Here is a 13,727-nt window from a genome sequence, read left to right as displayed (position 1 = left end):
GCTGTTCTGTTGGGATAAAGCTCTAAAGGGGTTTTTAACGGGGTCAACTTGATAGGGGAAAAGGCCAGGCCTAGATTGAAATTACTGTCGCTTTCCCTGAGGTCCAAATGGACCTCCATGGCCACCTCTGGTTCCCTGGTTGTAGGAGCCTCTCCCGCCCCAAAAGGGCTGCCTCCCTTTAATGCAGGCGGTGGCTGGGTGGTTACGGAGGCATTTCTCGCACTTGTGGCTATACTTACAGATAGGCCGCACACAAACCCCTTTGTTGAATTCCCAGCACAGGCGCCTCTGTTTCACACTGGTCTTCCAGGATTTTGACGACTCCTGGGGCTTCTTGTCTATATAGGGACCCACATGCTCTGACCAATAGTTCAGGTCCCTCAGATCCCAGCGCATGGAAGATAACAGCGAAGCATTTCTGCGAAAATCTTCATCATAATTTAGAGCAGCAGTATCCCCCTCTAATTCTCGTGCCCACCTAACATGGGCCAGGTAAGCAATTAAATGCATCACACGTTTTGGATAAGCCGCACTGACCACACCCATGAACACCTGGAATCCATCCAGCCAATTTTCAAAAGTACGTTCGGCTCTGGGTGTTCTGTACCTGCGTTTCCCATAGCTGCGCAGCTTTTCCCCTTTACCTGTCAACTTAGCTGGTGGTAACAATCTGAATATATCTATAAAGTCACCATTAAGGATCTTATTTCTCTTTCTTTGAGATAAATGATTCCCTAGGATGAAATCAGTAGACAGGCTAGTGGAAGTTTTAACATCCGGAACTAGTGCGCCGTCCTTCCATTCAAGGGAACCGTTAAAGGACTTGTGGTAGGAATTGGCCCTCCTTTCATGCACCCATAAAGGAAGACCCACACAGCCCTCCCCGTGGCCCCTGTACTCCTCCATAGGAGCATCGCTATCTGAGTCGGATGAAGAAGAGGTACCTGATTCATCCTCTGATTCAGACCACCTACTCTTCTTGCTCTTCTTCGATGTGTGCTTCCTCTTTTCTTTTCTCTTCCCTGAATGGCCATCCGGCGTGGCTTGTGCCGGCACGCTGAGCGCCTGTGCGACTTGCAGTCCTTGTGCTTCCTCGTCCGAAGAGGAGCCTGAGGCGCCCTCGGCAGGTGCCGCTTGCGGTGGTGGATTCTGAAAAAGACTAGGGACACCTGGGTCCTTTTGTGGGTTAGTAGCCCTAGAACTTTGAGTACTAGCCTTGCCCTTCCTGCCACCCCTCTGGCCCTCTTTTGCCTTGCCTGAGGTGACAGACTGAGTTCGCGTATTCTTTTTGGGCTGGGCTGTTGAATCATTGGCTGCTCTCAGCACTGCCGCGGTGGTTGCGGAGGTGCCGGGGCGTTCCACATTGTTAAGTGGCGTATCCGGGATGCAATCTTGGGTGAGCACCGGAGGTGCCACTGCCACCTGGTCTGCGGGCCTGTATTGGCTATAAAATGTCTGAAAAGCCATGAAAAACTGCGCCAAAGCCTGTGGGTTACTAGACACTACAAAAGCCTGAGGGTTACTAGGCACTACAAAGGCCTGAGGCCCCTCTTGGTTCCCTTGTGCGCTCCCAGATACGGTAGGCATTACAAAGGCCTGGGACCCCCCCTGGTTCCCTTGTGCCACCCCAGGTACAGCGGAATTTTGCTGGTTCTCTTGAGCAGACATAGTTTGATACCCTTAATTAACCTGGTTCAGTAAAATCAACACCAACTAGCTCAGATTTTATGCGCAAGCTACAAGCAATGTTACAGCAGTTCAGTATTGTCTGCACTGGTAAGTTCAAAGGAAAACCAAAATGCCTACATAATCTTCAACCAATTGTAATTAGCTGCAAGCAATATCACTGTAGTTCAGTATTGTCTGCACTGGATACCAGCCCCAAGATACCAGCCCACACCTCAATGCAATGTATTTAAAGGAATGCACTTAGCGTAAGGGTAATTAGCTGTAAAACGATCACAGTATTAATTTAAATTTTAATCAAACCCAAAGGAATGAAAAAGAAAACAAGGCGGTCCTGTTTTAAAGGCAGGAACCAGACTCAGCAATCCGGGTTTAAAGGCAGGAATCAGAACCAGGACATAAGCAAAGCAAACCGGCTAAAGGATAGTTAATTATTTAACTGTGTATTTTATAGAGACTCCCTGCCTGAAAACCCGGAGAGCGATATCTGCCAGGGCTTTTTGACAATACAGTACCAATGGGCTGACTTAGTTGTAGAAGGCAGATTCCTATTTTCTTGCAAATGAAGTTGGCTCGGGTCGAGGGAGGGAGTCTGCTCCGCCAGCTCCGCTGTTTCCTTTTCCTCCTCCTTTTGCCGAAGTTGGGAAAACCTTTAGATTGGTGCTTTGCAAGGTGTACCTATGAAGTCTCCTTTCGGCGTTGCTCGCCGACCTCATCCTGCCGGCTGCTTGGCAAGGGAAAGAGACGCATTTTTCTTTTCTTTTTTTATGCAAATCCCAGCCATGCCTCTGGGGCAATTGGCCTCCTGGCCTGCAGAAGAACTGTCTCTTTCTAAACTTGTTTATGCACGCAGGATTGCCCCCGTTTTGGCTTCCGCCTTTACTGAATCGTGTTGTTGGAAGGGGGAGGTGGCTCAAGGTGAAACAAACGCGCCCGCTAGGTTCCTTCTTCGCCCGCTATTGGTTTGCTTTTTGGCTTTTGATTTGTTCATTTATTTTGGCAAGTTGGCCATGTGAACGCCTTGCAAGCCGAAGCTGTCAAAACGCAAAGTTTGGTTGCAAAACTTAGGGCAAGCAGGGAATCAAAAGTGCAAAGTTTGGGGCAAGAGGCGAATCGCGTTTTCCAAAGGCTGGAATCAGCAAATGGAGCCCATGGATCAAAAATGCTCCTCACAACACCCAAGAGAGCTTTTTGCCAGGAAAGAAATTGGGGTCTTTTGTCAAGAACAGCCTAGGATTGGAAATCCATATCTGGAAGATGCTTTTCTTCAGGATTACTTGAAATCACAGCTACCAGCTGAGGTCTGTATTTTATATATATCATATTATATACATAGACACACAGATATATATTTAATGCACACACACACACAAAGGTTCTGTTCTCTCACCTGTGTTATTTGACCTTAAATAGGAAGGTACCTTCCACTGAATCAAACCAATTGGCCTATCTAGCTCAGTATATTTGACTGGCAACAGCTCTCCAGGGGTTTGGACAGGGAACCTTTCCCAGCCCTACCTGGAGCCACCATTGGGGACTGAACTAGGGACCTTTTGTCTGCAAAGCCGATGCTCTTCCCCTGTGTTACAGCAAAGTATTTTGCCCTCCACTGATTTAAAAGTCAGATGGGTGTTTGCTCTTTGCTTAAAAGTTATGCAAAAAGCCAGCAGTTTGCGCTGTTCCCAAGCTGCTGTCCACAGTTAAAAACAAACCTCACTAGTTGAAGCAGGTGAAAAGTGAACTATGTATGGGTCATTATGTATGTGCAGTTATTAAGTAGTAACTTTTATAAGTGCAAGACAGTCTCCCAAGCCATGTTTTGGAGGAAAGTCCAAAAGTTCAGGCAGCGGGGTTGATTCTTTATAACATAAGCGCATTTCAGATAGCAGCAGTACATAATACTCAGTTTAAAAGGATCAGTATAAGAGACAGGTGAGGTCAAACAGGGAGCCCAATACTTTGTTTTATGTTCTGCTTGCTGTGATGTTTTGTTTTTATTTTATTTTATTTTATTTTATTATTTTATTTTACTTTTTATTTATACATAGATACATACATACCGGTATGTACTTGTCCATCTGCCCACATTCTTTTACTTTGCACACTTCAGGGCAGCGAACATGTCCATATACCTCCAGTGCCATTCAAAATGAAATGTCCCTACAGTGGGGATAGTGACACTTTCCTAGACGAAAGCACTCCCACGGTAGAACTCCCACAGCAATAATGATTGGCCACCGATTTGGATGGCTTTACAAGACAGCAAGGCCAATGTATGTAAGGCTACTATCAATGACTAGTAGCTATGATGGCTATGTTCTGCCTCCACTGTTGAAGGCAGTATGCCTCTGAACTCCATTTGCTGGGAATTGGAAGTGGGAAGACTGTTGTTGTACTCATGTCCTGCTTGTGAGCTTCTCATTGAGGCATCTGGTTGGCCACTGTGAGAACAGAGTGCTGAGCCTGATAGGCCTTTAGCCAAGCTCTTCTTGTGTTCTTGTGTAGCTATAATCCAGCTGAGATCTCCCTATAGCAAATATATTTTTCCCTTGGCATTTCTAAATTCAGCAAGGCTTTGTTTCTCCTTCACAGCCGCGTTCATCAGATTGCAAAACTGTACCTTTTCGCACCTTCTTCTGGTGCTTTTTCAGCTCCTCTGGCCATGACTGATGGAGCAGCAAAGGTAATAGAGGTGAGATCACAAGTCAGTGCTCAGCAGGTAGATCACTATATTGCATTGCTCTGAATTAGACTAAGTTGGAGGTTCATTTCTGGAATGCTGCTACCAAAGTAAAACGCCCTACCCATATGTTCCCCTTACCAAAAAACAAAACCTCTATCCACAACACTATTATTTAGAAACCTTGGAGAGCTGCTAGACTAATACTGAGGTAGGCTAATGGTCTGACTCTATATAAGACATATTCCTCAGTTCCCCAAGGCCTTCCCTAATAAGGCCAGATTGGAAGTGGCATCCGTGCTCTGCTTAGATCCAAAGTGATGCATATCAGCCAGCTGTGCTGAAAAACCTTTTGGTCATTATCTCAGAGGCAGATCTATGGCAGCACAGCTGGTTCCACCACACTGAGCTTTGAGCCTACAGGGCACCATAGTGAACAGAGCAGAATGGAAGGCAGAATGGAAGGATGCTGGGCCTGTACTAGTGGAACAGAAACCCCTCCTTTCCAGCTGTTCCTCCCAGTGTCATTTTCATCCACCTCATGTAAATTTTGTGTGGATTTTGCTGGAAGACGACGAAGAGGGTCTGGAATCTTCCCCGCTGGCATTTCTGTTGCCCTGCTGTCAGAACTGTGCTGCAGACGGATGATTCTACCTTGCTGTGAGAGGAAGGGTAATCGGTCCAGAGACCTTGTGAGTACCTTGTAGCGTCAGTGCTTATGCTTTCTTTTTCCCCAGTCACTCCTGTTGCTTCCCAACAGCAACCTGCGGAGGGGGCGGCGGAATGGGTTGCAGATCTCCACGTTGGGCAGTCCTTTGCCGATGTTGGCAGACTTGTGGCTCAAGGTAGGCAATGCCTGGACCACTTTGGCTAAAGAAAGTGTATGCTTGTTTGAGGGAAGTGAGAGGGAAGGGGGATTGGACAGACCATTCTTGTTCAGGGTTGTACTTTTAAACTGGCACCTCAGTGTAAGACTCTTGTACATGCAATTTGTTTTGAAGGAACTGGTGTTTGAGCTTATTACTAGCTGTTAAAATGCTATCCTTGCCCCCTCTTTTTTCTTCTTAAAAAAAGATAGTTTACACGGAAGGCAGAGCTGCTTTGCTGCACTGGGAAGGCTGCATGCAAAGCCAAATAATACTGTTGGCCAGGCTCCCCCTCTTACAAGGAGAACCCCAAAACAAATGGAGGGTGGCTTTGATTTATTGGGTTTTTTCTGCACAGGAGAGTCAGTGAAAACTGGTTTGCCAAGGCCCCCAAATTAGAGCATTTTAACAACTGCCCCCCCCAAGATATGTATGTAAAGATACAACTCATCTAAAACGAAAATGTGCCCCTTACATTAAAATCACTTTTCTGCTGCTGTGCTATGAAGAGTTTTGAGTCCTCCTATTTTTATTTTAATATCGTCTTCCCAACCCAACCCTGCCAACAAAAAAACACTTATAGGTTTTGGTTGGTGGGCGTGAAAATACATTTTTTTCTGCAATTCATTTGCTAGGGGAAGCTGAAGCAGCTTCTGCCTAAATATTCCACCAAGTAGTGACATGCCTCTATCTTCCTCTGCCCCAGCCTGTAGAATTTGACTACTGAACATGTTTCCCTTATCACACGGCTGCCACTGCTTGAAACTGCCTCAGCTTGAGATGTCTTCCTCATGGCACAAGTTCGTAGACAGCACTGATCTCACTGTGGGCAACTGTACCCAAGCCAGCAACTGTGGGGAATGTGTGGCACTGCCAGTAAAGCCCTCCAACCATACCAAGGGGGGCTGTGTATTAAGAGCAGCATGGAGGAAGAAGAGACTCCAGCAGCAGTGGTGTAATAAGCAAACCAATCTTCCGAAAAGAGATTGCAAAGTTAGAAGTAACCTATTGCCAAGATAGGGCAATGCCTTCTAAAGTGAAGTTTTCGAGTGTATTGGAATACCCAATAGAAGAAAGCCCTGTCAGCAAGCTTTTCTTTCTTTCCATGTTCTCTGTGAAAAGGTGTGTGTGTTGATTACAACACAGTCATACATGGGAAACATTTGGGAATGAAAATCAAGTGTTTCCAAGAGGCATAGGAAGAGACTTTGCACCTTTTAAGGCAGCTTGGGGATGTACGTAGCTACTTTGTACTCCTCCTTTCTTCCAGCTGGGAGAACAGGCAATACAAAGTCTGGCTCTAATTTGGCTTTTGGATTTTTAATATAAAATTAAATGTTATGGGAGTATGCAGCAAGAATGCATAGCACTCTTTTTATAATAGAGGTGGGAGTTGCAATGGAGTAAATGGAGTTTATCTGTACTTATCCATTAAAGTGGGTGAATAGACAGATGATTTTTGAAGGAAAAGCATAATTGTGTTGCGCACTGTGGCAGTGTGGTTTTAATGGTACAAATAGATGGTGAAAACAAGGTCTAATATTCTGCAGTTCATAACGACAGGTGCCAAGAGGTTCTGATACGGGTTTTTTGGCGGAGCGTGTCTGTGATGTACAGTGTGAATAAACGCTTGCAGCTCTTAGTCTTTTTGATCAATGAAGCACTTTTTTATTAATATTTTATTCTTTGTATGTAAAGCAGGACACTCGCGCCAGATAGCTGTGTATATATAATACTCTTCTCCCCTGAAGAGGAGCGCAAAGTTGCTCCTTTATATTTTTCAATTTTCTTTTGCCAAGAGCAAGACATAAATACTTTAGAATTGTTAAATATATAAATAAAAGTGAATAAAGTTTAGAGTTTTGCACGGGAGCACTTGCTGACCCACTTCCTACTTTTTTAACTGCCCCACCCTTCCGTAAGCTGGAGAAATGTGCTGCTACGTCTTCCCTTTTTTCCTTATCACTGGTTTGGGCAGGGTGGTGGTGGCAGCAGCAGCCTTGTTTGCCTTTGGAAGCAAGTTGGCCGCTTGAGGGTTTTACTAGTATGAGATGCCCCTCCTCCTGTCAAAAACCTTTCAAAACCTTTTCATGTATATATATGTACACACTGTGTTGTACCAAATGCACGAGCTATGAGAGACACTGGTGTACTACACAGCTACATCCCTCATTACTCACACAAGAAGAGAACACTGCATCACCAATTGGGTATTCTGCTTGAGGTGTGTTCACTATCTCAGTGGCAGGCAGTAGGTAAGATCTACAGCAGCCTTTCTCAACCTGTGGGTCCCCAGATGTTGTTGAACTACAACTCCCATCACCCCTAGCTAGCAAGGCCAGAGCTCAGGGATGATGGGAGTTGTAGTCCAACATTTGGGGACCGACAGGTTGAGAACCGCTGATCTGAAGGGAGAGGGGAACGGTTAATCATTAATATTATCTACACATAGTAAATTCCGGCACTCTGCTAGGATGGCTACACAAGCTCAAACTCAAAAATGCAGTTATTTGCAAAGCCTAAATCAGACAGGTCAGGAGGCCGTTTCCTGTCTAACCAGCTATCTGAAACTGCTGATGCTAGCTACAGGTCAGAAGGTCGTTTCCTGCCTAGCCAAAAACTGCTGTCAACTAAAAACCACTAGCAAGATGTTTCCTGCTTTGCTTCTGCTTTAAGTAATGCAAGATAAGAAGAGATACGAAGGGAATGCTTAGCTAGCAAAAGAAAGACACGTGTACAAGAAGGTGGGAGGGGGTGCTTACTGAGCAGAGAAAATGCTTAACCAGCAGAGGAAGTGCTTAGCTAGCAGCCTTAGCCAGCAAATATTGATATGCCCTAAAAGGGAATGAGTTGAAAACTTGCCAAGCTGATTGGGGAAGTTTTGGGGGGAGGTATGGGAGGAGGGTGAATGCTTTCAGGTATAAAAATGCTTGCTGAACATGGTAACAACACAGTCAGATTTCAGAAACTATATTCTGCTGACTGTCTCTGTGCACAGATTTGCAATAAAACTCTTTTCTCTGACCAAGAAGTCTCTGGAATTGTTTTTCCCCTCTGGCCACGGGGTTGGCGGACCGCTGGACCTCCGGGTACTGCTAATCTAAGGCTTCATTTTGGGGGCTCGTGTCCGGGATGGGTCCCCACCCCACGAAAGGTGGACCGAGGGGCCAGACTCGACCGGGTGAGCAACCAGGACCAGCGCTCGCAATCTCCAGCGCGCACCCTGCCAGTTCGTAGGGGGAGATCGCCACGCTGTGCCTGAGCCGAGACACCCAGTCGGGAGAGAAAAGAGGACGGCCGAAGGAGGGGTCCGCAGCGGAACAGGTAAGCCCAAGGGAAAGGGCGTGGGCCCCAAGGAAAAGGGGGGCGAGGTCTGATCAAGCCTCACCTGGTTGTGCAGAGGGCCGCCAGGAAGGGAACTGGCCGATTGCAGTAGTTTGCCGCCAGTAAGGTTGGGTAAAAGGGAAACAGAGGGGAAATTGTATTGGTGTGTTTTGTGTGTTGCATGTTGAAATTATAATGGTGTGATTTGTATGTTATATGTTGCATGTCGGATACCCCAGTGACTGAATTGTTGTCAAGTGTGGGTCGGGGCCTAGCGTTCCCCTTGGCCGAGCGATTGCAGGGTTGTGCATTTTCTGCCAGGGCGACCTCGGCAGGTCACAATCTGTAGTGCGTGGAGTGTGAAAGAATTTACAGCCCATTAGGTGCGGGGTATCTGAAAAAAAAAAAAAAAAAAAAAGGGGTCTGGGGCAAGCCAATGTAGTCCTCTGGAATGTTTTTTAAAGAACTGGAAAGCGGCCACAAAGCATGATGATTGGGGGTTCAAATTGAGAAGACAGAGGATGAGGACATTGTGTGAAGTTGATTGGCCCCAACAAACTAACTGGCCCTCGGAGGGGAGATTTAATTTGCAACTAATCAACCCACTATATCAAAATATCTTGAACGTCCACCCAGACCAGATCCCTTATATTTCTACCTGGAAAATCAATGTAGAAAAGAATCCACCGTGGCTGAAAGCCTGCCGAGGCGACGCCCCACAAAATACAATTTGTGCAGTCCAACCGGCAGGGAAGTCAGAAAAGCCCCCGGTGATATCAGAGCCGGAAGGAGAGGAAGGAGAAGAGGGGGAAGTCATTAAACCGCCGCCACCCTATGCTCCACCAACTGCCCCTCTAGCGAATCCCCCAGGCCCAGGGCCCCAGGACCAGGGAGGAGCCGGCCCTCAGCCTGAACCCTCCAAGGTTGATGAATTAAAGAGCGAAGAGGAAGAGGATGATGAGGAGTTTATGAAGGGACTAATTGAGTTAGCAAAGAAAGGAAAAATGTGGACACAGTATCAGACATTGAGATTGCAACAGTATGTACAACCCTATGCGAAAGAAGTGGATGTTAGTTCCCATTTGTTAGCAGCAACCAGGGTGTCCCTCCATAAGTCCCATAAGGCACAGAAAAAGGGTGGGACTGCAATGATGCCTCTACGCAGAGTGTATGACCCACCAGCCCCCCAGGACAGGGTGGGGAAGCACCACCATGCACTTATACAGTCCAACATGTGCCTTTTTCAAGTGCTGATGTGTGCAATTGGAGAAATTAGAACCCTACCTTTGAGGAGAACCCAGATGATATTGCCAACGCCCCATTATAAAGGCTGCCTTTGTAGCTCAAGCAGCGTCCAATATTCGCCAAAAGAAAAAATCCAAAAGCATGAGGGGTGCATCGATCATGGGCTGGAATAGATGTTGAAGTTAGCTCAAACCACTTACAATCAGAGAGATGAGGAAGCCCAGAGGGAAAAAAAAAAAAAAAGGAGAAGTATCAAACAAGGAAGTTGACGGCATTACAGGCTACCACACCCACCCCTCAGGAAAGAGGAAGTGCCCGGGGAGGAGGGCGAAGCCGTCTGGGGAGGAATCAGTGCGCCATCTGCCGACAGGAAGGGCACTGGAAGAGAGAATGCCCTATTCTATTATTAGGAAGAGATTTGTTGGTAAAGTTGCAAGCCCAAATTACTTTTAAGCCATCGGGAGAAGCCACATTGTCCACTATGTCACTTGGGGAACTGGTTGTGGAGGCACCCCTGAGAGAGTACTGGCGCCTCATGATGGTAAAAGAAGAGGAGGGACCCATCCCCGCCAGTATTCTGGAACAAGTGAACCCCCTAGGAATGGCAAAGAATATCCCACCAATAATTGTGAAGCCCAAGCCATTTGTCAATCCTGTTGCAGTAAATAAGTATCCCATCCCACGAAGGGCGACTGAAGGAGTGTGGGTGCATCTAGAGCGACTGCTCCAACATAGGATCTTGAGGCAATGCCAATCACAGTGAAACACCCTTTTGTTACCAGTGAAGAAAGGAAGCAGGCTATTATCCTGATACCAGAGCCAAAGAACTGCAGAGAACTCTGTGGCTTTCTGGGGTCTGCAGGATTTTGTAGGATATGGATATTTAATTACAGCATCATTGCCAAGCCTCTACATGAGTCAACCAGAGGAACTGAGAGAGACCCCTTTGTTTGAAGCACAGAACAACAGCAAGCCTTCGTGGATTTGAAGAGGGCACTACAGCAAGCCCCAGCGCTTGGCATCCCAAACCCTGAGAAACCCTTTACTCTATTCGTGGATGAGGACCAAGGGACAGCGAAAGGGGTTTTGTGCCAAAATTGGGAAGCTGGCAACAGCCAGTGGCATACCTAGAGCCCTGACCCTAGCAAAGGGACAGAAGATAAACATCTATACTGATTCTAAGTATGCATTCCTGACCTTACACGCCCATGGAGCCTTATGGAAAGAGAGAGGTTTGCTTACCTCCAGAGGAAGCCAGGTGGCCCACCCACAAGCCTTATTGAACCTTCTGGATGCTGTATGGGAGCCCAAGGCAGTGGCAGTTATCCATTGTTATGGACACAAAACTGGACTAGGAGAAGTGGCCAGAGGAAACCGACTAGCAGACAGGGTGGCCAAGGAAGCAGCCCGGGAACCAGCTCCCGCGTCAGTTATTGGAGCACTGGTCCCTGGAAGGATCTTGAACACCGCTGATAAGCCAATATACACCAAAAGGAAAGGGACACTGCAGATGCCCAGGGGCTGACTATGTCCAAAGAAGGATGGTACCTTACTCATGATGACAGAATATGGATTCCAGAGTCCCTTTCTCGGCAGATTATTCAGAGATACCATGAGTCCACCCACATGGGACCAGATGCCACAACCAGACAGCTGAAGCAGTGCTTCTATATAGCCCACCTTTATCAACTGGCAGCCCAGATCTCCAGGAAATGCCTGCTGTGTCTAAAGAATAATCCTAGAACCGGACCCTTGGCTCCCCCGGGGATTCAGCATAGTGGAACTGCACCCATGGAAGACCTTGTTGTGGATTTCACTGAATTGCCCCGCTGTGGACCATACCGCTACCTGTTCGTGGCGATCTGCACGTATACAGGATGGGTTGAAGCCTGGCCCACCAGAACTGAAAAGGCATTTGAAGTAACCAGGTGCCTGCTTAGGGAGATCATTCCCCGCTATGGACTACCTAGGTCAATAGGATCTGACAATGGACCAGCCTTTGTCCACTCAGTTTTGCAATAACCCCCCATGTTAGTCAAAATGTGCAGTTTAATAATTATGTGCAGTAATTCTCCCGAGATTTTTTCTCTTTCTAACAGGTGGACCCAGGCCCACTGCTGTTAAAATTGCTGACCTCACCCCTTGGGTCCACCACACTTAAGTGAAGAAGGCTATTTTAGATTGGACAGTTACACCAAATCCTGATGATCCTCTGAAGCTAACCATCTCCAGAAGAGCGCCAGACGACTGGACAAGTGGATGGGAGGGACGCCCGCGGGCAGCGTCCCCAACGTAGAGACTTTTTTTCCCCAGCAAAATTTAAGGCACCGCCAGGACTTTTGATATTGGGGCCAGAACTCTTTGATATGGTCACTCCGTGTGTCAGGCCTCTGCAAGGGTGGATATATATTCCTGTGGGTATATGTTAATATATGTAGAGGGAGAAGCCCCTTTCGGATACAGTATGTTGGGAGGAAATCATGAGAGTATTAAGCATCCACAAGGACAGGTGGGAAAATTGGTTAAGATAATAGGCTCCTCCTCAGAGAGGTGGGACACAACCTCCCAAAAAGCAAGGCAGCTGATAGAGCACGAGTATCAGTGGGCCCTTCAGCAATAAAATAGATATGTCCTAGATAATATTTCAGCCACCATCAACCACATGGAAACAATGATAGCTGAAAACCCGCTGAAAGCCACAGGGAGTGATGCATGGGGTTGGTTGTATTCCTGGCTGCCTGATGGCAGTTGGCTCAGGAATGTTATAGTATTATTAGCAGGACCGCTATTAATCCTTTTGCTTCTTTGCCTCTGTATCCCCTGCTTATTGCAATGCTTGCAGCAAATGATGCAAAGACTCCTGTCACGGAAGCTAGGACCCACAGTCATCGCTGTGATGAGGGAGTATAGGCCCATACCCCAGAACGAACCTAAGTATTAGGTTGTTCAGAAGAAGAGGAGGGAGTGAAGGGAGAGGGGAACGGTTAATCATTAATATTATCTACACATAGTAAATTCCGGCACTCTGCTAGGATGGCTACACAAGCTCAAACTCAAAAATGCAGTTATTTGCAAAGCCTAAATCAGACAGGTCAGGAGGCCGTTTCCTGTCTAACCAGCTATCTGAAACTGCTGATGCTAGCTACAGGTCAGAAGGTCGTTTCCTGCCTAGCCAAAAACTGCTGTCAACTAAAAACCACTAGCAAGATGTTTCCTGCTTTGCTTCTGCTTTAAGTAATGCAAGATAAGAAGAGATACGAAGGGAATGCTTAGCTAGCAAAAGAAAGACACGTGTACAAGAAGGTGGGAGGGGGTGCTTACTGAGCAGAGAAAATGCTTAACCAGCAGAGGAAGTGCTTAGCTAGCAGCCTTAGCCAGCAAATATTGATATGCCCTAAAAGGGAATGAGTTGAAAACTTGCCAAGCTGATTGGGGAAGTTTTGGGGGGAGGTATGGGAGGAGGGTGAATGCTTTCAGGTATAAAAATGCTTGCTGAACATGGTAACAACACAGTCAGATTTCAGAAACTATATTCTGCTGACTGTCTCTGTGCACAGATTTGCAATAAAACTCTTTTCTCTGACCAAGAAGTCTCTGGAATTGTTTTTCCCCTCTGGCCACGGGGTTGGCGGACCGCTGGACCTCCGGGTACTGCTAATCTAAGGCTTCAGATCTACAGCATTAAATGACTTTTCCTGCGCTCCCAGCTAACCATATAAATTTCCCAGTTTACCATATAAATCTGCTACAAATTTCTTTCTCCTTACTCGCTGTAAGCAGCCCAGCTAAGTATCCCACAATAAAACTAGAGTTCTTCCTAGCACTTTTCTTTCATCTGATCTGTTTTGGCAAGAATCTCAGTGTTTATAGCCTTCTCTGTCATCCCCTCTGGGAGCTCCATCACACTCTCTGGAAAGACGTGCCTG

The 13,727-nt window shown here is 46.7% G+C and overlaps 1 protein-coding gene across 4 annotated transcripts in view; it reads left to right on the top strand.

The window, feature by feature from the left end:
• HORMAD2 (HORMA domain containing 2) overlaps positions 1-13,727 on the top strand; it is a 73,323-nt gene that overhangs the window by 14,999 nt on the left and 44,597 nt on the right. The window lies entirely within an intron of this gene.

This window comes from Podarcis raffonei, chromosome 16 (genome assembly GCF_027172205.1).
Source record: "Podarcis raffonei isolate rPodRaf1 chromosome 16, rPodRaf1.pri, whole genome shotgun sequence".
In the NCBI taxonomy this organism is placed as follows: Eukaryota; Metazoa; Chordata; class Lepidosauria; order Squamata; family Lacertidae; genus Podarcis; species Podarcis raffonei.
The sequence above is the reverse complement of the archived record's forward strand: the minus strand, read 5'-3'. Positions and strand labels throughout refer to the sequence as shown.